This window comes from Rattus norvegicus, chromosome 20, assembly GCF_021556685.1.
Source record: "Rattus norvegicus strain SHRSP/BbbUtx chromosome 20, alternate assembly SHRSP_T2T, whole genome shotgun sequence".
NCBI lineage: Eukaryota > Metazoa > Chordata > Mammalia > Rodentia > Muridae > Rattus > Rattus norvegicus.
Genome location: NC_141553.1, coordinates 33,539,202 through 33,561,806, shown reverse-complemented (window position 1 = coordinate 33,561,806; position 22,605 = coordinate 33,539,202). Strand labels below are relative to the sequence as shown.

Here is a 22,605-nt window from a genome sequence, read left to right as displayed (position 1 = left end):
AAACAAATCCTACACCTCCATGGGGGATGTCAACACACCTCAGCCCTTAGTCAGTCAGTGTGGGCTTTTATTTTGCTCCCTGACATCGTATGCTTTGCCACCTGGTATGCGTTAAGCACTGCGTTACTCCGAGTAATCATTGGCATGTCGGCTGCGGGAATCAAACAATCAGCCACGAGTGATGAAAATAAAGATCCTCTCATATTTCACTCAATAAGTTAGGAGAGTAAGGTTGGAAGAGGCAATAACTCTGGGATCTTGTTTTCCTCTTGAAGATTCCACTGCACTCCCCTCCCTGCGGCTTTGCTGTTATGGCTATAAAGGGAAACTGGGATTCACTGACTCAAGAGTATTTCTAGCTTGGAGTCCCGTGATCTAGTGCTCGGTGTGATGCCAGGCTATTTGTGGGTAGAGAGCAGCTGTAGGTGTCTCACTACTGTTGGAAGATACATGGCAGGAAGCAATTTAAGGGAGGGAGGGCTTGTTTACGGTTTGAGGGTTAGTGCATCGTGGAATGGAAGACGTGGCAGTTGGGGCACGAGGTGTTTGGTCATACTGAATCCACAGTCAGGAAATGGAGTTCAATGAGCATCGGCTTCTCCTTCCTCATATCATCTAATATGTTGGAGAATCCTGATATTAAGGTCCTCTACGTCTAGATAGCTATCCTAACTCAGTGCAAAACGGAAGAGTCCCTTTTACAGGGAGGTTTTGTAGGATTGTGGGTCCCGCTTCCGTTGCGCCACAGGGCTCCACTGCTTGGCGGGGCAGAAGTGGGAAAGCGGGAAGCTGACCCGGCGTTGGGCCATAGAGAAGCCCTGGAATACCACTCCAGGGTTGGGAAAGCTCAGTCTGAGGTGTGGGACAGACAGAGCTGCTTTGGGTGTTCACAAGCCTGTGACGAGGCCAGGGCCATCTGGTTCTCAGGCTCTTGGTCATCCAGGTGCTACTGAAAGCCACAGAAGATCTGAGAATGGAGTGCAGGCCCACAGGCTGGACCTATCCCGGACTCAGGGGCCTGGGTTGGGGAGGGCCTCCGGCTGGTCCCTCGGGGAGAGACCTTGACAGACTTGGCTTGAGCTTGGTAGTGGCTGGGAGCACAGAGAGGCATTCTGTGGAAGATGCCTCTCTAGGTGTTGGCTCTATAGGCAAAGGCCTTCTCCATGACTCCCCATGGTGCATCCGGATGAAAAGAGGCAGCCCATGGTTTTAACGCAACATTTAAGGTTGTCATGGCGGAAAGTGTATGTGTAAAACCGTACCCCACTTCCGAGTGGGCCTGAGATTAAATACCTTTTGCAGGGAGGAGTGTCTGGGAAGGGAAGCTTATTGGCTAAGCTTCAGTCATCTCTGTACCTCATTAGCATGGAGATCTGTCTGGAGCCTACACGACCACAAGTCACATCCTTTATATGTAGAGGGGTTGGGGTGTTGCCCTTATATAACTTAAGCCACAAATCTATGGGGGACTGCGGCTAGTGACAGGGTCCTGGTGCCCAGGAACAGGCAAAGCTCCTACTGTTCCTTCAGGGGGCTTTAGCTCAATCAGGGACCACACTACCTTTCATGGTCCCACAGGCTTCCTTTTCTTTACCTGACCTTGATTGGAGAACATCTTTTAGCACAGATACCTGGTCTTATTTGGACGACGACCGTGGACAGAGATTCCAGCGAGCCCTGCATGACTCAGAGAATAAGTCCCGATCTTTCTTCCAACCCTATGGTAATTAGGGGCCGGGTTGTGATCAATCAGCCCTTCCTGCCTATAACCCTACGAGCCCTTATGCACCTTACCCCTAGGACAGTGAAATGAGCTTTCTCTCTGAAGTTGACTCCTGGAAGCTCTCTCTGTCCAACTCACAACTCACTGTACTCTGCTGACCTTCTGCTCCCTCTGCTTTCAGGCACTGACCCATGAGAAAGAGGGGGACCTACACTAATAGATACCTATGGAATGGTGTTAGCCACTGTTAGGAGAGCAGCACATTGTGTGTGTGTGTGTGTGTGTGTGTGTGTGGTTCCTTTTAGATCCTGGACTGTTAGGATAGCAGCACATTGGGTGGGAGTTCCCTTCAGATCCTAGATTAGACCACACCGAAATACCTGTTTTCACAGAGCGATCTTTTATTAAGCAGGGGGGAAAAAGTCCAAGTGGCTGCTTTCTTAAAGTAGAAAAAGAGAGCCAAATGGCCTTAGAGGTATAGCTTTTGAGAAGAGCCAAAGGGGAAGTCTGTGGGAATGGGCTAGGAGGCACAGGTATGTTTTGACTGGGCTTGTCAATTAGATGAACCAAAGGGGGATTTCGATTGCTGGTTCTTAGGAGTCAGATTCAGAAGGAGGAAGTGGTCAAATAAGGGAATAGACCTTGGTGGCTAGCTTTATGAGTGTAATCTAATGAATGGTTTTTAGCAAGACAGAGGGGATGAGGGGGAAGTATAAGGCTTGCCAGGCTCGTGCTTATAACCAGTGAAGGGATGGGGATACAAACACCCACTCAAAACCTTAGACCTTGCCTACAAGATGTGCAGAGACAAAGATGGACTGAGGGAACAGTTAACCTATATGTGGCCAAATTTGGGACACATTCCATGAAAAAGAGCTCACTCCTATATTACAGACAGGAGCCTAGCACAGCTGTCCTCCAAAAGGCTTCATCCAGAAGCTGATGGAAACAGATGCAGAGACCCACAGCCAAACATTAGGTGGGGCTTGGAGAACCTTGGGGAAGGGAGGGAGGAAGAATTGAAGGAATCAAAGGGGGTCAAGACACCACAAGAAAACCTACAGAATCAACTTACCTGCGCCCAGAGGGGTTCACAGAGATCGTATGACTAACAAAAGAGCATGCATGGAACTGTCCTAGGTTCCCTACACATATGTAACAGATATGCAGTTTGATCTTCTTATGGGACCTCTAACAACTGGAGCAGGGGCTGTCTCTGACTCTGTTCCTGCCGTTAGATCCCTTTCCCCTAACTGGGCTGCCTTGTATAGGCTTGATATGTGTCTAGTCCTACTGCAACTTGATGTGCCAAGGTGGGTTGATATACTTGGGAGACCTCCTCTCTGAGGAGAAAGGGAGGGGGTTGGAGGGACGGGAAGTGAAAGAGAGGGACTTGAACGAGAGGACGGAAGGGAAGCTGTTATTGATACGTAAAGTAAATAAACAAATTAATTAAAAAGTGAAACAACAGATCATAGATGTATATTTTATTGTTCCAAGTTCTAGTTGGACAAAAAGAGTTACAAAGATTATATAGTTTTTTTTTTAAAGAATCTTACTGTATAGAGCTATGGATTTTTCTATCTTAATGGAATGGTTAGACTTTTTGTGGTAAAGCACATATAACATAACTTACCATTTTATTCATTTTCAAGTATATAATTCAGTAATATTAAGTGTAATCTCACTGTGATACTTCTAACCTGTAATAACTTATTTTCTGTAGGGCTATACACTTGAGTATATTAGAATGAGTTAAGTCATCTACTAAGAGAGCTTGTCTCCTGAGTGAGACTTGGCCAAACCAACAGATGAGCTGTGATAGCTCCAGAATATTAAGGTAGTGAACCATTTTTATTTCATTTCTTCTTCCCTTTTCTCACTCTTTTCTATCCCTATTGCATTGCTATCATGGTCAAAGATAGTTTAAAGAAAGAACCAATATAACAAGAGCGAAACAAATAGAAATATGTTAAAGAAGATGAATAAACAGGACGAACGTGTTAGATTGATATAGAAGATGCCTTTCTAGGAACGTCATTTGCACGCCAGAGAAAGGCTTCCATTTTATTGTGCCCTTGCAAGAACAAGGACACAAGAACAGGGAAATAAGGGCCATTACAAGACTCTCAGTGCTGTGACCACGACATTAAACAAAACCATATTATCAATAGCACAGCTTTTCTCAACAGTAAAGCCAAGATGAAAGTCCTCCAGTGGCTTATAATTGAGCGGAGGCGGTGTGCTCTAACGCACATTCATCTGTATGATTCGTATAACATCTTTACTCAGCATCTTATTAACAGCCGTCAGCACCAGCTAGATCGCCTTAACCTTCAGGTCAGTAAATTAACCTGTTTTCTGTGCTCAACGGTTTGCTAACCCACTTGAAACCAGAGAAAGGTTTGAAGGGTCTTGAATGAACTAAGTATTGATCTCCATAGTCCTCGAAGTGGCCTAAGACAGCAGGAAGACCTGCTACAACCTCAGGTTGAACTTTGGCATCCCTCCGACATGTGTGTAAGTCCTGTGTGTCACAGGATTACTGCTTGTGAGGATAAAGGCAAACCTCCTCATAGAGAGAATGTTAAGTTTTGTTCAGATGAATAGAAAGCACCGGGGTGTGAAATATCTCCCTCTGCAATGAGTTATTAAGCAAAACTTAGAGGAGACCAGCCAGGTCACATGTATTATTATTGTTTTTAGTTTATTCTTTACCTGATCTATCATGAAGTCATTTTTTTCTATCCTTCATCTCAATATAACTGCTATTATAGTTTAGGTTCTATTGTGGACCAGAAAAAATAATCAATGTATTCACAAAATGAAGGTTAATTAGCTCATTTGTCATGACTTTGAATGCTGTATTTTTTATAGTGTGAGGAAATCTCTTATGGTGAGAGTATTGGCATGTGATAGGGAACCAATGGAAGGCTTGTTATTTCCTTGTACACTCCTTAGTCAATCGTTCATTAATAGTCTTTCTTACGTGAGGTACAGATATTTCTTTGTAAAATGGTAGTATATTAGTCACTACAGCCAGTGTCACAGTTCAGTCAATGACTAGGGAGGCATTTGCCCATATCCTCAGTTCCTTCTTATGTAGCTGTGATCTTTAAGGAGTCACACCTCTGGGCATATCATATGAGGGTGATTCCAGAAGATTAGCTTAGGAAGGAATGTGGTGGCAGTATACCAGGTCCTGTGATCCTACAGTGACCCCCATGTATAGCCTTCTGGTCATATTCAATCTACTAGCTCCTCTCTCTGTTTTGGATTCTTACAGATGCCTCTGGATATCTACACTAAACTTTCTTTAATTATACCATGGAGTGTTCATGTCATCAGTTTATACAATTACTTGTGGTTCAATTATTACTAAATCTTCTTTCTTTATGATTATCTAATAAGTATAAGTGTCAGTGCATACTTAATGGATTTCTTTCCCCATAGGGTTTGGAGGCAGTATGTTGACATAATTCAATCATTAGAGAAACATAAGAGCTAAGAAAAAAATGAGAGCCCGAGAAGAAAGGAGTTAGGAGGTGTTTCTGTAAACCAGTGCTGAATCTGAGCTTTGCAGGCTAAAAAGAAGGGTCAAGACTTCCAAGAGAAAAGAACTCACCTAGCAGGATGTATGAATGAAAGGAGATGGGTCACTAAACAAATCAATTTATCTGACATAAACGAGCCTAGTGGATAGACAAAATAAGACCAGGGTAAGTTTCCACCATTCTGGCCTCTTGTAGATCACATAGAAAGGACTTCGTTCATGTGTTTATTCATAAATAATCTTACTTTCTTGTTGAGCAGATATTTGGCAAGATAGACCAGGGTAAGTTTCCACCATTCTGGCCTCTTGTAGATCACATAGAAAGGACTTCGTTCATGTGTTTATCCATAAATAATCTTACTTTCTTGTTGAGCAGATATTTGGCAAGATAGAGAAAATAAAGCAGGAAATGGAATGGAAATATAGGAAGCATAGGGGCCTAGGAGTTAGCTTTTTTTATTGATGATAGATTATACTGGTTATGATTTCCGCTCCCTCAACTCCTTCCAGATCCTTCCACCCATGTCCATATCTTTCTCTCTGTCATTTGAATTCAATCAGGCATCAAAACAATAATGATGTAAGACAAAATAAAAAAAATCAATAAACTGGAATAAGAAAAGCAATGTTGAGCAGCTCTCTGCTCCCAAACCCCGTGGGAGAGAAACCTCACCGCCTGATCAAGTGGGCACTCCTGAGGCTGCAGAGCGGAGGAGACCACCAACACTGCCCACCCCTGCCCACATCCCTGGCCCAAGAGGCAACTGTATAAGGCCTCTGGGTTCCCATAGGGGAGGGCCCGGGAGCGGCAGGACCCCTGCGTCTGAGACACTGCCGGAACCTGAAGGAAACAGACCGGATAAACAGTTCTCTGCACCCAAATCCCGTGGGAGGGAGAGCTGAACCTTCAGACAGGCGGACACGCCTGGGAAACCAGAAGAGACTGCACTCTGTGCACATCCAGGCGCCAGAGGAAAACACCAAACGCCATCTGGAACCCTGGTGCACGGAGGCTCCTGGAAAGAGCGGCGCAGATCTTCCCGGTTGCTGCCACAGTGGAGAGGACTTAGGCAGTACCCCACGAGCAAACTTGAGCCTTGGAACTGCAGGTAGGACCAACTTTTCCCCTGCAAGAAACCTGCCTGGTGAACTCAGGACACACAGAGGCAAAATTCCTCTAAGGCCGGGCACTTCCTGTATTTACCGGAAGTCCCACACCGGCGGATCCCGGACCACAGCAGCTCTCTGCTCCCAAACCCCGTGGGAGAGAGACCTCACCGCCTGATCAAGTGGGCACTCCTGAGGCTGCAGAGCGGAGGAGACCACCAACACTGCCCACCCCTGCCCACATCCCTGGCCCAAGAGGCAACTGTATAAGGCCTCTGGGTTCCCATAGGGGAGGGCCCGGGAGCGGCAGGACCCCTGCGTCTGAGACACTGCCGGAACCTGAAGGAAACAGACCGGATAAACAGTTCTCTGCACCCAAATCCCGTGGGAGGGAGAGCTGAACCTTCAGACAGGCGGACACGCCTGGGAAACCAGAAGAGACTGCACTCTGTGCACATCCAGGCGCCAGAGGAAAACACCAAACGCCATCTGGAACCCTGGTGCACGGAGGCTCCTGGAAAGAGCGGCGCAGATCTTCCCGGTTGCTGCCACAGCGGAGAGGACTTAGGCAGTACCCCACGAGCAAACTTGAGCCTTGGAACCACAGGTAGGACCAACTTTTCCCCTGCAAGAAACCTGCCTGGTGAACTCAAGACACAGGCCCACAGGAACAGCTGAAGACTTGTAGAGAGGAAAAACTACACGCCCGAAAGCAGAACACTCTGTCCCCATAACTGGCTGAAAGAAAACAGGAAAACAGGTCTACAGCACTCCTGACACACAGGTTATAGGACAGTCTAGCCACTGTCAGAAATAGCAGAACAAAGTAACACTAGAGATAATCTGATGGCGAGAGGCAAGCGCAGGAACCCAAGCAACAGAAACCAAGACTACATGGCATCATCGGAGCCCAATTCTCCCACCAAAGCAAACACGGAATATCCAAACACACCAGAAAAGCAAGACCTGGTTTCAAAATCATATTTGATCATGATGCTGGAGGACTTCAAGAAAGACATAAAGAACTCCCTTAGAGAACAAGTAGAAGCCTACAGAGAGGAATCGCAAAAATCCCTGAAAGAATTCCAGGAAAACACAATCAACAGTTGAAGGAATTAAAAATGGAAATAGAAGCAATCAAGAAAGAACACATGGAAACAACCCTGGACATAGAAAATCAAAAGAAAAGACAAGGAGCTGTAGATACAAGCTTCACCAACAGAATTCAAGAGATGGAAGAGAGAATCTCAGGAGCAGAAGATTCCATAGAAATCATTGACTCAACTGTCAAAGATAATGTAAAGCAGAAAAAGCTACTGGTCCAAAACATACAGGAAATCCAGGACTCAATGAGAAGATCAAACCTAAGGATAATAGGTATTGAAGAGAGTGAAGACTCCCAGCTCAAAGGACCAGTAAATATCTTCAACAAAATCATAGAAGAAAACTTCCCTAACCTAAAAAAAGAGATACCCATAGGCATACAAGAAGCCTACAGAACTCCAAATAGATTGGACCAGAAAAGAAACACCTCCCGTCACATAATTGTCAAAACACCAAACGCACAAAATAAAGAAAGAATATTAAAAGCAGTAAGGGAAAAAGGTCAAGTAACATATAAAGGCAGACCTATCAGAATCACACCAGACTTTTCGCCAGAAACTATGAAGGCCAGAAGATCCTGGACAGATGTCATACAGACCCTAAGAGAACACAAATGCCAGCCCAGGTTACTGTATCCTGCAAAACTCTCAATTAACATAGATGGAGAAACCAAGATATTCCATGACAAAACCAAATTTACACAATATCTTTCTACAAGTCCAGCACTACAAAGGATAATAAAGGGTAAAGCCCAACATAAGGAGGCAAGCTATACCCTAGAAGCAAGAAACTAATCATCTTGGCAACAAAACAAAGAGAATGAAAGCACACAAACATAACCTCACTTCCAAATATGAATATAACGGGAAGCAATAATCACTATTCCTTAATATCTCTCAATATCAATGGCCTCAACTCCCCAATAAAAAGACATAGTAACAAACTGGATACGCAACGAGGACCCTGCATTCTGCTGCCTACAGGAAACACACCTCAGAGACAAAGACAGACATTACCTCAGAGTGAAAGGCTGGAAAACAATTTTCCAAGCAAATGGTCAGAAGAAGCAAGCTGGAGTAGCCATTCTAATATCAAATAAAATCAATTTTCAACTAAAAGTCATCAAAAAAGATAAGGAAGGACACTTCATATTCATCAAAGGAAAAATCCACCAAGATGAACTCTCAATCCTAAATATCTATGCCCCAAATAAAAGGGCACCTACATATGTAAAAGAAACCTTACTAAAGCTCAAAACACACATTGCACCTCACACAATAATAGTGGGAGATTTCAACACCCCACTCTCATCAATGGACAGATCATGGAAACAGAAATTAAACAGAGATGTAGACAGACTAAGAGAAGTCATGAGCCAAATGGACTTAACGGATATTTATAGAACATTCTATCCTAAAGCAAAAGGATACACCTTCTTCTCAGCTCCTCATGGTACTTTCTCCAAAATTGACCATATAATTGGTCAAAAAACGGGCCTCAACAGGTACAGAAAGATAGAAATAATCCCATGCGTGCTATCGGACCACCACGGCCTAAAACTGGTCTTCAATAACAATAAGGGAAGAATGCCCACATATACGTGGAAATTGAACAATGCTCTACTCAATGATAACCTGGTCAAGGAAGAAATAAAGAAAGAAATTAAAAACTTTTTAGAATTTAATGAAAATGAAGGTACAACATACCCAAACTTATGGGACACAATGAAAGCTGTGCTAAGAGGAAAACTCATAGCGCTGAGTGCCTGCAGAAAGAAACAGGAAAGAGCATATGTCAGCAGCTTGACAGCACACCTAAAAGCTCTAGAACAAAAAGAAGCAAATACACCCAGGAGGAGTAGAAGGCAAGAAATAATCAAACTCAGAGCTGAAATCAACCAAGTAGAAACAAAAAGGACCATAGAAAGAATCAGCAGAACCAAAAGTTGGTTCTTTGAGAAAATCAACAAGATAGATAAACCCTTAGCCAGACTAACGAGAGGACACAGAGAGTGCGTCCAAATTAACAAAATCAGAAATGAAAAGGGAGACATAACTACAGATTCAGAGGAAATTCAAAAAATCATCAGATCTTACTATAAAAACCTATATTCAACAAAACTTGAAAATCTTCAGGAAATGGACAATTTCCTAGACAGATACCAGGTATCGAAGTTAAATCAGGAACAGATAAACCAGTTAAACAACCCCATAACTCCTAAGGAAATAGAAGCAGTCATTAAAGGTCTCCCAACCAAAAAGAGCCCAGGTCCAGACGGGTTTAGTGCAGAATTCTATCAAACCTTCATAGAAGACCTTATACCAATATTATCCAAACTATTCCACAAAATTGAAACAGATGGAGCCCTACCGAATTCCTTCTATGAAGCCACAATTACTCTTATACCTAAACCACACAAAGACCCAACAAAGAAAGAGAACTTCAGACCAATTTCCCTTATGAATATCGACGCAAAAATACTCAATAAAATTCTGGCAAACCGAATTCAAGAGCACATCAAAACAATCATCCACCATGATCAAGTAGGCTTCATCCCAGGCATGCAGGGATGGTTTAATATAAGGAAAACCATCAACGTGATCCATCATATAAACAAACTGAAAGAACAGAACCACATGATCATTTCATTAGATGCTGAGAAAGCATTTGACAAAATTCAACACCCCTTCATGATAAAAGTCCTGGAAAGAATAGGTATTCAAGGCCCATACCTAAACATAGTAAAAGCCATATACAGCAAACCAGTTGCTAACATTAAACTAAATGGAGAGAAACTTGAAGCAATCCCACTAAAATCAGGGACTAGACAAGGCTGCCCACTCTCTCCCTACTTATTCAATATAGTTCTTGAAGTTCTAGCCAGAGCAATCAGACAACAAAAGGAGATCAAGGGGATACAGATCGGAAAAGAAGAGGTCAAAATATCACTATTTGCAGACGACATGATAGTATATTTAAGTGATCCCAAAAGTTCCACCAGAGAACTACTAAAGCTGATAAACAACTTCAGCAAAGTGGCTGGGTATAAAATTAACTCAAATAAATCAGTTGCCTTCCTCTATACAAAAGAGAAACAAGCCGAGAAAGAAATTAGGGAAACGACACCCTTCATAATAGACCCAAATAATATAAAGTACCTCGGTGTGACTTTAACCAAGCAAGTAAAAGATCTGTACAATAAGAACTTCAAGACACTGAGGAATGAAATTGAAGAAGACCTCAGAAGATGGAAAGATCTCCCATGCTCATGGATTGGCAGGATTAATATAGTAAAAATGGCCATTTTACCAAAAGCAATCTACAGATTCAATGCAATCCCCATCAAAATACCAATCCAATTCTTCAAAGAGTTAGACAGAACAATTTGCAAATTCATCTGGAATAACAAAAAACCCAGGAGAGCTAAAGCTATCCTCAACAATAAGAGGACTTCAGGGGGAATCACTATCCCTGAACTCAAGCAGTATTACAGAGCAATAGTGATAAAAACTGCATGGTATTGGTACAGAGACAGACAGATAGACCAATGGAATAGAATTGAAGACCCAGAAATGAACCCACACACCTATGGTCACTTGATTTTTGACAAAGGAGCCAAAACCATCCAATGGAAAAAAGATAGCATTTTCAGCAAATGGTGCTGGTTCAACTGGAGGGCAACATGTAGAAGAATGCAGATCGATCCATGCTTATCACCCTGTACAAAGCTTAAGTCCAAGTGGATCAAGGACCTCCACATCAAACCAGACACACTCAAACTAATAGAAGAAAAACTAGGGAAGCATCTGGAACACATGGGCACTGGAAAAAATTTCCTGAACAAAACACCAATGGCTTATGCTCTAAGATCAAGAATCGACAAATGGGATCTCATAAAACTGCAAAGCTTCTGTAAGGCAAAGGACACTGTGGTTAGGACAAAACGACAACCAACAGATTGGGAAAAGATCTTTACCAATCCTATAACAGATAGAGGCCTTATATCCAAAATATACAAAGAACTCAAGAAGTTAGACCGCAGGGAAACAAATAACCCTATTAAAAAATGGGGTTCAGAGCTGAACAAAGAATTCACAGCTGAGGAATGCCGAATGGCTGAGAAACACCTAAAGAAATGTTCAACATCTTTAGTCATAAGGGAAATGCAAATCAAAACAACCCTGAGATTTCACCTCACACCAGTGAGAATGGCTAAGATCAAAAACTCAGGTGACAGCAGATGCTGGCGAGGATGTGGAGAAAGAGGAACACTCCTCCATTGTTGGTGGGATTGCAGACTGGTAAAACCATTCTGGAAATCAGTCTGGAGGTTCCTCAGAAAATTGGACATTGAACTGCCTGAGGATCCAGCCATACCTCTCTTGGGCATATACCCAAAAGATGCCTCAACATATAAAAGAGACACGTGCTCCACTATGTTCATCGCAGCCTTATTTATAATAGCCAGAAACTGGAAAGAACCCAGATGCCCTTCAACAGAGGAATGGATACAGAAAATGTGGTACATCTACACAATGGAATATTACTCAGCTATCAAAAACAACGAGTTTATGAAATTCTTAGGCAAATGGTTGGAACTGGAAAATATCATCCTGAGTGAGCTAACCCACTCACAGAAAGACATACATGGTATGCACTCATTGATAAGTGGCTATTAGCCCAAATGCTTGAATTACCCTAGATCCCTAGAACAAACGAAACTCAAGACGGATGATCAAAATGTGAATGCTTCACTCCTTCTTTAAATGAGGAAAAAGAATACCCTTGGCAGGGAAGGGAGAGGCAAAGATTAAAACAGAGACTGAAGGAACACCCATTCAGAGCCTGCCCCACAGGTGGCCCATACATATACAGCCACCCAATTAGACAAGATGGATGAAGCAAAGAAGTGCAGACCGACAGGAGCCGGATGTAGATCGCTCCTGAGAGACACAGCCAGAATACAGCAAATACAGAGGCGAATGCCAGCAGCAAACCACTGAACTGAGAATAGGTCCCCCGTTGAAGGAATCAGAGAAAGAACTGGAAGAGCTTGAAGGTGCTCGAGACCCCAAAAGTACAACAATGTCAAGCAACCAGAGCTTCCAGGGACTAAGCCACTACCTAAAGACTATACATGGACTGACCCTGGACTCTGTCCCCATAGGTAGCAATGAATATCCTAGTAAGAGCACCAGTGGAAGGGGAAGCCCTGGGTCCTGCTAAGACTGAACCCCCAGTGAACTAGACTATGGGGGGAGGGTGGCAATGGGGGGAGGTTTGGGAGGGGAACACCCACAAGGAAGGGGAGGGGGGAGGGTGATGTCTGTCCGGAAACCGGGAAAGGGAATAACACTTGAAATGTATATAAGAAATACTCAAGATAATAAAAAAAAATAAATAAAATAAAAAAAAAAAAAAAGAAGCAGAAGGATGAGAGGACCGGACACCAGCTGTGGGTGTCCTGACAGCGGGAGGATGTGAACTGTCTCCTAGGAAGAAACTCCTCTCATGCCACAGCTGGTACTAAAAAAAAAAAAAAAAGAAAAGCAATGTTTCAGGAGAACCTGAGCCAATGAAAAAGTAGAAGAAACACATACAGATCTAGAAGCATTTGCATACAGAGAAATTCCATAAAAACACAACACTGGAAACTATAACATATACTCCAAAGACATGAAAGGAAATTTAAAAAAAGAATAATAAAAATAATGCAAGACAAAGCATTATGAGACACAGAGCCTCGAAAAATACCATTGAGCTTTGTTTTGTATGGGCCATCTACTGCTGAGGATGGGGTCTGTCCTTAAGAGTGGTTTGTAGATGAAGTTAGGCAGCATGGGAAAAACCTGATTCCTCCTTTGTAAGTGGTTATCAATTGGAGATAGATTCTAGGTTAGGGATGGGCTTGTGTCTACTTCCGCTCTCAGCACGGGAACCCCATCTGCCTTATACACATGCAGGGACTGTGTTTGCTGCCACAGCCTCTGTGAGGTCATATGTGTGTCAGTTTTGATGTGTTTAGAAGGCATTTATAGTTAGGACTTCTATTGTTAAGATAAAATACCTTGGGGAGTTTGACCAAAACAACGTGGGGAGGAAAGGGTTTATTCGGCTTACACTTGCACAATACTGTTCATCCTCAAAGAAGTCAGGACAGGAACTCAAACAGGGCAGGAACCTGGAAGCAGGACCTGATGCAGAAGCAGAAGCCATGAAAGGGTGCTGCCTAGTGGCTTGCTCTCTACGGCTTGCTCAGCCTGCTTTCTTTAGAACCCAGGACCCTCAACCCAGAGATGACACCACCCACAATGGGCTGGGCCCTCTCCATCAATCACTAATTAAGAAAATACCCTACAGATTTGTCGATAGCCTGATCTTATGGAGGCATTTTTCTCAATTGAGGCTTCCTTCTTTTTAATGACTTTAGCTTGTGTCAAGTTGACACACAAGTATCCATAATAACTGGCCTTGTTGCCTTGGTGTCCTCCTTCCCCTCTAGCTCTTAACAGCCTTTCTATCTCCTCCTGTATGGGGTTCTGTGAGCCCTGAGGGGATGGATCTGATGGTGATATCTCATTTAGGATTGAGTTGTCCAAGGCTTCTTACTCTCTGTACACTGTCTGGCTGTGGGTCTCTGCATTTGTTCCCATCTCCTGCAGGATGGATGGGAACAAGACCTTCCTCCATGAATGCAACAGATATTTAAATATTAAGGAATAGGAATGGCTTCCTGCAGGGACTGCAGTACAAAGACAGAGGAAGGAGAACGGCATCTAAACAGTGGCGTTCTCTCTCTCTGTCTCTGTCTCTCTCTGTCTCTCTCTGTCTCTCTCTGTCTCTGTCTCTGTCTCTCTCTCTATATATATATATGTTTGATATTTTATGTATTTACATTTCAAATGTTATCCCCTTTCTCCCCCTCTCCCTTCTCCCCACCCTTCTTCCCCCTGCTTCTGTGAGGAAGCTCCCACTTCCACCCACCTACTCCTACCTCAACACCCTGGCATCCCCTACAGTGGGGAAACTAGCCTTCACAGGACCAAGGGCTTCTCCTCCTATTGATGTCAGACAATGTCATCCTCTGCTACACATGTGGCTGGAGCCTGGGAGCTCTGGACTGCCTGGCTGGTTGATAGTGTTGTTCTTCCAGTGGGTTTGCAAACCCCTTCAGCTCCTTCAGTCCTTTTTCCAACTCCTCCATTGGGGTCCCGGTGCTCAGTCTGATGGTTAGCTGCGAGCATCCTCAAGTAGGAAGCGGATCAGCGGGAGAAAGAGTAGAAGCAGATGTTTAAGTGAAAGATACCGTGAGCCAAATCAGGACCAAGCAGTCACCATAAGGGTAGATTTGGCGACATTTATGAAGGTAAATATACTTTGCCTGGTTGTATAATGAAGAAACAAGTATTACCATTCATTTAAAGGCCCTGTGTGTTTGACTAGAATGTCTGAAAAAGTCTTCATCCAAACATTTTTGTGGCTAAAAATATTAAGTATTTATTTTTGTAATTGCTGTTGGGCTGTTACTGAAATAGAAGTTGGCTTTTCTGACCCCGTGTAAATAGAAACTTTAAATAAAAATGAAATTCCCAGCACAGGGAATTTATGAGTAGAACATTCTAACTGGCACAGATGTTTATCTTCCTGCCTAGGGGTAGATGCTGGGAAAAATCTCAGTGCCGTGGCTACAGCAACAGTATGGTCATTTTTTCCCTGTTTTGGGCTCATTTATGTTGGGGTGGGTGGCATGCTAGCAGCAACTTGGCATCAGTGATGGCTTCCCACATGGAGTCTGGGAATGAGCTCTGGGGTCAGAGCCAGTGAAAAGCTTCAGCACAGCATGAAGTGGAGGCATGGGACTGAAATACCAGTGTGCAGGAGCTGAGGCAGCAGGATTATGAGTTTATGGCTAACCCAGATGACCTGATGAGATTCTGCCTCAACAAAAAAACAAAAACAAAGACAAAGACACAGAAGAACAAAGCCCAAAGGAAGAATGGGGGAAGAGAGAGGAGAGGGTAGGAGAGGGAGAGGGTGGCGTGCACGAGCGTGCGCGCACACACACACACACACACACACACACACACACACAGACATGGGCAAGGGAAGGAGGGAGGGAGGGAGGGAGGGAGAGAGGTATCAGTCAAGGTCACAGTTTCTGGTGGCTTGAACGACACATTTAAATATAAAGGACATGTGTTGGCACTTGGAATCTTTACTTATAAGGTGGGAGAATAGCGATCTTCTAGAATGTGGGATGCCAGTGTTACCATTTGAGTCCTGGCTACAGTCTTCGCAGCGTTCTGCTCTGTATGTCTTCTCGTTTAATCTGCAAAGCAACTGTCAAGGCAAGGTGACATCGCTGATAGTCTCTCACCTCTGAGGAACCCACGGCCAGGCATGTTAAGTAATTCCCCAAAGTAGAGGGATGCATTGTCTGCCTGTGTGCCTCGCCAGTCATGACACTGAAGACTGGCATGCTAGTGCTTACAGGTGATTCTGCCTCCTTTCAGTTCTCGCTCACCTAATCCTGTTGAATGGGGTGGGGTAGCGATTGCTGCTTCACTTAAGCATCTGCCTGAAACCTCTGTACATGCTGCCCTCTCTGTCTTCTTCTGCTCTTTATCTTGTCCATCTGACCGCTTCTCCTTATGTCACCAAGTATCCTTTCCCCACATCAGTTTCCGCCACCATCCTCTATCTCACAATTTTACTCCTTTTCAAAAAAAAATTTTTTTTTTATTCCAGTGCTTGGAGAAATGGCTCAGGGGTTAAGTGTACTCGCTCTTCTTTTAGAGGATCTGGGTTTGGTTCCTAGCACCCACACAGGCGCTCACAACTGTGTATAATTCTAGTTCTAGGGAATCAGACTCCTTCTGGACTCTACCTGCAGCAGGCACACACCCAGTTCACAGACATGCCTGCAAGCAAAACACGCATGCATATACAGTATTTTTTGATTAAAATTTGAAAAATTACGTGTGTGTGTGTGTGTGTGTGTGTGTGTGTGTGTGTGTGTGTGTGTGTATACATGCACCAAAATGCATGTGGAGGTCAGAGGGCATCTTGTGGTAACTGATTCTCGCTTTTCCTCACACGAGTCTGGGGGATCCAATAGGTCATCAGGTTTGGCAGGCAAGCACCTTTACGCACCGCGCCATCTTGCTGGCTCATATATTTTCTCCACAGCACTATTTCTATCGAAAGTCAGTTATTTCAAATCTTCCTTTACTAGAACATCAAACCTTGTTCCCTTTCCCAGTGCTGCCTTCCTCTCTTGATCTGTGCCTGGTATGCAGTAGTGCGCCAGCATCCGCTGCTGAATAACACGTTACCTCCTCACAGGGGTCCTACCTCATCGCCAGATCTAGGGTGGCTACTTCCCTGCCAGGTCGCATGTTCATATCAGCATTTTTCATTTTCCCTGTCTTGCTTCTCACTTCAGCGGAGCGATCTGTGGGATATGAGTTGATCTGTACTTTGGACTTATTACTCCTTTGTTTGTCAATGAGAAGATTAGGCGGCCAGTTGGATGGACAGGGAGAGTTGGTGGCTTGATAAGTTTTAAAGCTCACCTTGATTGTCTATAGAATGATTCAGGAAGATGCTGTAGTTATTTGCTGGGGAGGCCCTGCTGGGGAGGCAAAGTAATTGGGGTTTTTTTTTGGGGGGGGATTTTTCTTTATTTACATTTCAAATGTTATCCCCTTTCACATTTTTCCCTCTGGAACTCCCCCATCACATCACCCCATATTCTGCCTCCATGAGGGTGCTCACCCACCAACCCACCCACTCCCTTCCACCTACCTGCCCTGGCATTTCCCTACACTGGGGCATCAGACCTTTACAGGACCAAGGGCCTCTCCTCCCATTGATGCCTGACAAGGCCCATCCTCTGTTACATATGCCACTGGAGCCATGGGTAGCAGCACCATGTGTACTTTTGGTTGGTGGTTTAGTCCCTGGGAGATCTGGGTTGTCTGGTTGGTTGATATTGTTCTTCCTATGGGGTTGCAAACCCCTTCTGTTACCTCAGTCCTTTCTCTAACTCCTCCCTTGGGAACCCTGTTCTCAATCCACCTCTGTATTTGTCAGGCTCTGGCAGAGCCTCTCCGGAGACAGCTATATCTGGCTCCTGTCAGCATGCACATCTTGGCATCCCCAATAGTGTCTGGGTTTGGTGGCTGCATGTGGGATGAATCCTCATGTGTGGCAGTCTCTGGATGGCCTTTCCTTCAGTCTCTGCTCCACACTTTGTCTCTATATTTTCTCCTGAGTATTTTGTTTCCCCTTCTAAGAGGGGCTGGAGCATTCACACTTTGGTCTTCCTTCTTGAATTTCATGTAGTCTCTGAATTGTATCTCGTGTATTTCAAGATTTTGGGCTAATATCCACTTATCAGTGAGTACATATCATGTGTGTTCTTTTGAGATTTTAGGCTAATATCCACTTATCAGTGAGTGCTTCTTGGCCATTTGATATTCCTTTGTTGAGAAGTCTTTGTTTAGCTCTGTACCCCAATTTTTAAATAGTGTTATTTGATTCTCTGGAGTCTAACCTCTTGAATTCTTTGTATATATTGGATATTAGTCCTCTATCAAATGTAGGATTGATAAAGATGTTTTTCTAATCTGTTGGTTGCTGTTTTGTCTTATTGACAGCGTCCTTTGCCTTACAGAAGCTTTGCAATTTTATGTGGTCCCATTTGTTGATTCTTGATCTTAGAGCAGAAGCCATTGGTGTTCTGTTCAGGAATTTTTCCCCAGTGCCCATGTGTTCCAGGCTCTTCCCCACTTTCTCTTCTATTTGTTTCAGTGTATCTGGTTTTATGCAGAGGTCTGTGATCCACTTTGATTTGAGCTTTGTACAAGGTGATAAAAATAGATCGATTTGCATTCTTCTACATGCTGACCATCAGTTGAGCCAGCACCATTTGCTGAAAATGCTGTCTTTTTTTTCCATTGGATGGTTTTAGCTCCTTTGTCAAAGATCAAGTGATTATACGTATGCGGGTTCATTTCTGGGTCTTCAATTCTATTCCACTGATCTATCTGCCTGTCTCTGTACCAATACCATACAGTTTTTTTTATCACTGTTCCTTTGTAATATTGCTGGTGCTTCCCCCAGAAGTTCTTTTATTGTTGAGGATAGTTTTGCCATTCTGAGTTTATTGTTCTTCCAAATGAATTTGTGAATTGCTCTTTCTAACTCTATGAAGAATTGAGTTGGAATTTCATGGGGACTACATTGAATCTGTAGATTGCTTTCGTCAAGATGGCCATTTTTACTATATTAATCCTGCCAATCCATGAGCATGGGAGATCTTTCCATCTTTTGAGATCTTCAACTTCTTTCTTCAGAGACTTGAAGTTCTTGTCATACAGATCTTTCACTTGCTTGGTTAGAACCACACAGAAGTATTTTGTAGTATTTGTGACTATTGTGAAGGGTGTCCTTTCAATTGTTAAAGAAGGCAGGCAGAGCATCAGCTTGGAAGGCAGAGTAGCCCATGTGAGGAGGCTCTCTAAGAGAAAGCAGCTGCTTTTGTTTCTGGAAACTCACCGGTCAGGCCTTTAGTTCTTGCTCGTGATTCGGTGATTGCTAAGTCATAGATTTTTAATAGAATTTAGGGAAAATCTCTCTGATCCATTGATATATACCTAAGCCAAGAACATTTATATGTTTTTGTGTCTTCCTATCTGGTGTGGGGTTCAAAGGCAGTATAAGATTTCCTGTCTCAAAACCTCCCCTAAGTTTGAGGCTACCATCTGGAGTCGATTGCATGGTAGGAATTGAACCTTAATACTGTCTTTTACTAGATTAGTGGTTCTCAATCTTTCTAACGCTATGACCCCCCAGCCATAAAATTATTTCATTGTTATTTCATAACTGTAATTCTGCTATGGTTATGAGTCATAATGTAAGGGCCCATGGGTTGAGAACTGCTGTTCTACTGCCTTAACCAGTCCTCAAAGTTTAGATATTTACCTATTAAACCCATTTTACTGTGGACCAGCCATGTGCTAGATACTATTACCAGTACTGAGGAAACGGGAATGAACAGGACTCAATCTCTGTGGACACACTGTAGTGGAAGGCAGATTTACTCATGAGTTTACAGAAAAATAAAGATTATTTAAGATGACAGGCAGTGCCAGGATCAAAGTAGAACAGGACATGGAAGAGTGTGTCTTAGTTCAGGTTTTATGACTGTGAGGTGACACCATGACCAAGGAAACTTTTATAAAAGAAAGCATTTACTTGGGGCTGTCTTACAGTTTCAGAGGTTTGGTCCGTTCTTGTCATTGCAGGGAGCATGGCAGCATCCAGACAGAAATGGTGCTGGGGAAGGAGCTGGGACTTCTACATCTTCATCCACGTGCAGCAGAAGGAGACCGTGTGCCACACTGAATGTAGCCTGAGCAAGGGAGACCTCAAAGCCTGCCTCCATAATGATACACTTCCTCCAACAAGGCCACACCTACCCCCAAAGGCCACACCTCCTAATAGCACCACTCTCTATGGCCAAGCACTCAAGCACATGAGTCTACGTGGGCCACACCTATTCAAACCACCATAGTGACTTTGCTAAAGACAGCGAAGGGAGGCCCTCTGTGGGAGTCGGTGCTGGAATGACCTGTATGAGCATTGCTGGGCTGATGGCAGCAAGGGCCATGTGGTGCTCAGGCATCAGTGGTGAGTGAGTGAGGGGAAAGGAGGCAAAAGTAGCTGCTAAGAAAGGCAGGGTCCAGGTCTGGTGGGTCTTGAGAGTCATAGTGAGGCCTTTGACTTTGATTCCAATATTGAGAAGGGACACTGAGGGTTTCATGCAGCAAAATGACAGGATATCATTTACATTTTTTAAAAGATCACATGGTAGAGAATGGAAAGTACAAAGGCAAACGTGGGGAGTGTGTAGGAGGCAGGTAAGGATAGAGAAGAAGGTGGCATGAACATGGGCAGAAGCATCTGTAGCCAGGAGTCAGAATCAGAGCCCCAGTCATTTGCTGGGGGAGATAATGTAGACACTGATACAATGAATGTGCCCAGGGTGAATCTCAGGCATTTGGACAGACTCACCAGGTGCTAGGACTGAAAAACAAAAACAATCAAACAACCCAAAAAACTGGAAGAAGGGGTAGGGTTTGAAGGGATTGTGAGTTCTATTTTGCCTGTGTTGGTATGGGAGACTTGTTAGATCTTGACCTGTTGAACAGGCAGAGAGATCTACACTGGTGGTTCCTGAGTATGAGGCATCAACACAAAGCTGGTGTCTGAGGCAGCAGAAATGAGGGAGTTGAGGACAGAGTCATGAATCCAGCTCTATCGTTGTGTCATAGATGCAATAGAAGAACCAGAAGAACCATGGTTGAAGGAAACGGGTGATCTGGCAGGACACCAGGAGAAAGGGCTTCTAGAGGCTGCAGAAGAGCTATCTGAGGGGGGAGGTCAGCTGTACCACATGCTCCTGTGAGGCTAAGCAGAAAGAAGACAGAAATAATTATAGAACATGGCACATTATGATAACACAGGAGACATGTTGGAGGAGATCAGCCTCTGCAGGTTGGCATGGAACCCCATAGGAGAACTTTGGGACGCAGGCCACACCTTCCTTCCAGGTTGACATGCTAATGTTTATTCTCTTGACCGATGATCCACTGTTTCTGTTAGTTTATCAGGGAGAGGAATTTACCTGTCAGCCTCTCTTTTATCAATGATGAACCACAGGTGTGGCTAGCATATGCTGCTGATGGCGACTGATTTAATATGACTAATTTTCTACTTGGACTGTTTATGCTTTTCCTACATTGAAAGGCAAAATAAAACAGGATTCTTGTACGTAGTTCCTCAGAGATAGGAACTTTCCATGAATCATTTCGTGCTGTTGCGCGCTTAAGTGTCTTTGAAGCCAGTCACTCTAGATTTGGGTTTTGACTTCATCACTTGCTGCATGTGTAATTTTGGCTCCTCTATGTAACTCCTCAATGCTTCCACGAAATCTTCAATGAACTAGCTCTTACTGTAGGATTCTCTCGTGCCGTGAGGCTTAAATAATACAATTTTTCTAATAGTTAGACCAGAGCTGTGAACTAGAATAAATGATGCTTATTATAATTACAACTGTATAATCTATGATGATTTTAAAGTTTCTATTGGCTGAGACTAATGAGCTGGCTCACCCAGTAAGTATTTCACATCCAAACCTGAAAAAACCCAAGTTCAGTCTCCTCTAGGGATTGGCTATATTTAAAGGTGGAAGGAGAAAACAAAGTTGTCCTCTGCCCTCCACACACAACCTGTGGCTCACATGCCCTCCTCCTGACACACATCACAAGTGCACAACAATAAGAAATCGATTAAAAAGTTTTAAGGTGTAATGACTGAAATTTGAGCTGGGATGTTCCAGGTTAGCAATGATAAAATAGCATCCAAGAGAGAGAAACTCTGATGTCATTCGCCAATATCTACTACCCCTTGTTACCTCACCTCCATGTTATCTACAAGAGACAAGAGAATCTTCTATAGCTTGAATCTAAAAAATTTTCCTCAAGGCACATGTAATAATGCTTTCTCTCTGCTTAGAAACTTTAAGGTAAACCTAGTGGAAGATTCCTCAGCCACTGGGGGTAATTCTGGAGTAGTAGAACTCTCCCTTTTGACCACGACTGTGAAGTGAATGAATACCTGCCATGAGTAGTTACCTCAGCATGGTTCTAAAATCAAAAGGCACACTCCAATGGCTGATGCCTGAGCTGACAGAAAACTGACCAGCAGAAGCTGCCCCTGTGGGTGGCCATCTGAATCCTGGGCGACATTTTATAAATGCTGTGATAGATTTCTCTTAGAGCCATATGTGGAGAAGTCAGATTTGACAGGTTCTGAGATTTTTCCCTGACCAACCGAAACTGACATCTCAGATCTCACATAGCTTCGGTTATATTTGGGAGAGCGGAAGACAGCCTACCTGTTGGGCTTGGCTGGGCTTCCAGGGGCTTATTTTTTGGTGACCCACCGGATGCCGGGGGGAACCCTTTCTCTTGGCAGAGAAGGATGTTAATACTAGCTAGAAACAAACAACGTAAGGGTAGAAGAATGTTTGCTTTTTATTTTCTAGTAA

The 22,605-nt window shown here is 43.7% G+C and overlaps 1 long non-coding RNA gene across 2 annotated transcripts; it reads left to right on the top strand.

Moving 5' to 3' along the window:
- The first annotated feature begins 532 nt into the window (after positions 1-532).
- On the top strand, positions 533-21,606 carry LOC147998647 (uncharacterized). Of its 2 annotated transcripts, XR_015645217.1 has the most exons (4): positions 533-644; positions 1,623-1,723; positions 3,450-3,563; positions 19,799-21,605. It is a non-coding gene; the product is annotated as an uncharacterized LOC147998647 (long non-coding RNA). The 2 variants fall into 2 exon arrangements; XR_015645218.1 differs by lacking the exon at positions 3,450-3,563 and having other exon boundaries at positions 550-644; positions 19,799-21,606.
- The last annotated feature ends 999 nt before the right edge of the window (positions 21,607-22,605 follow it).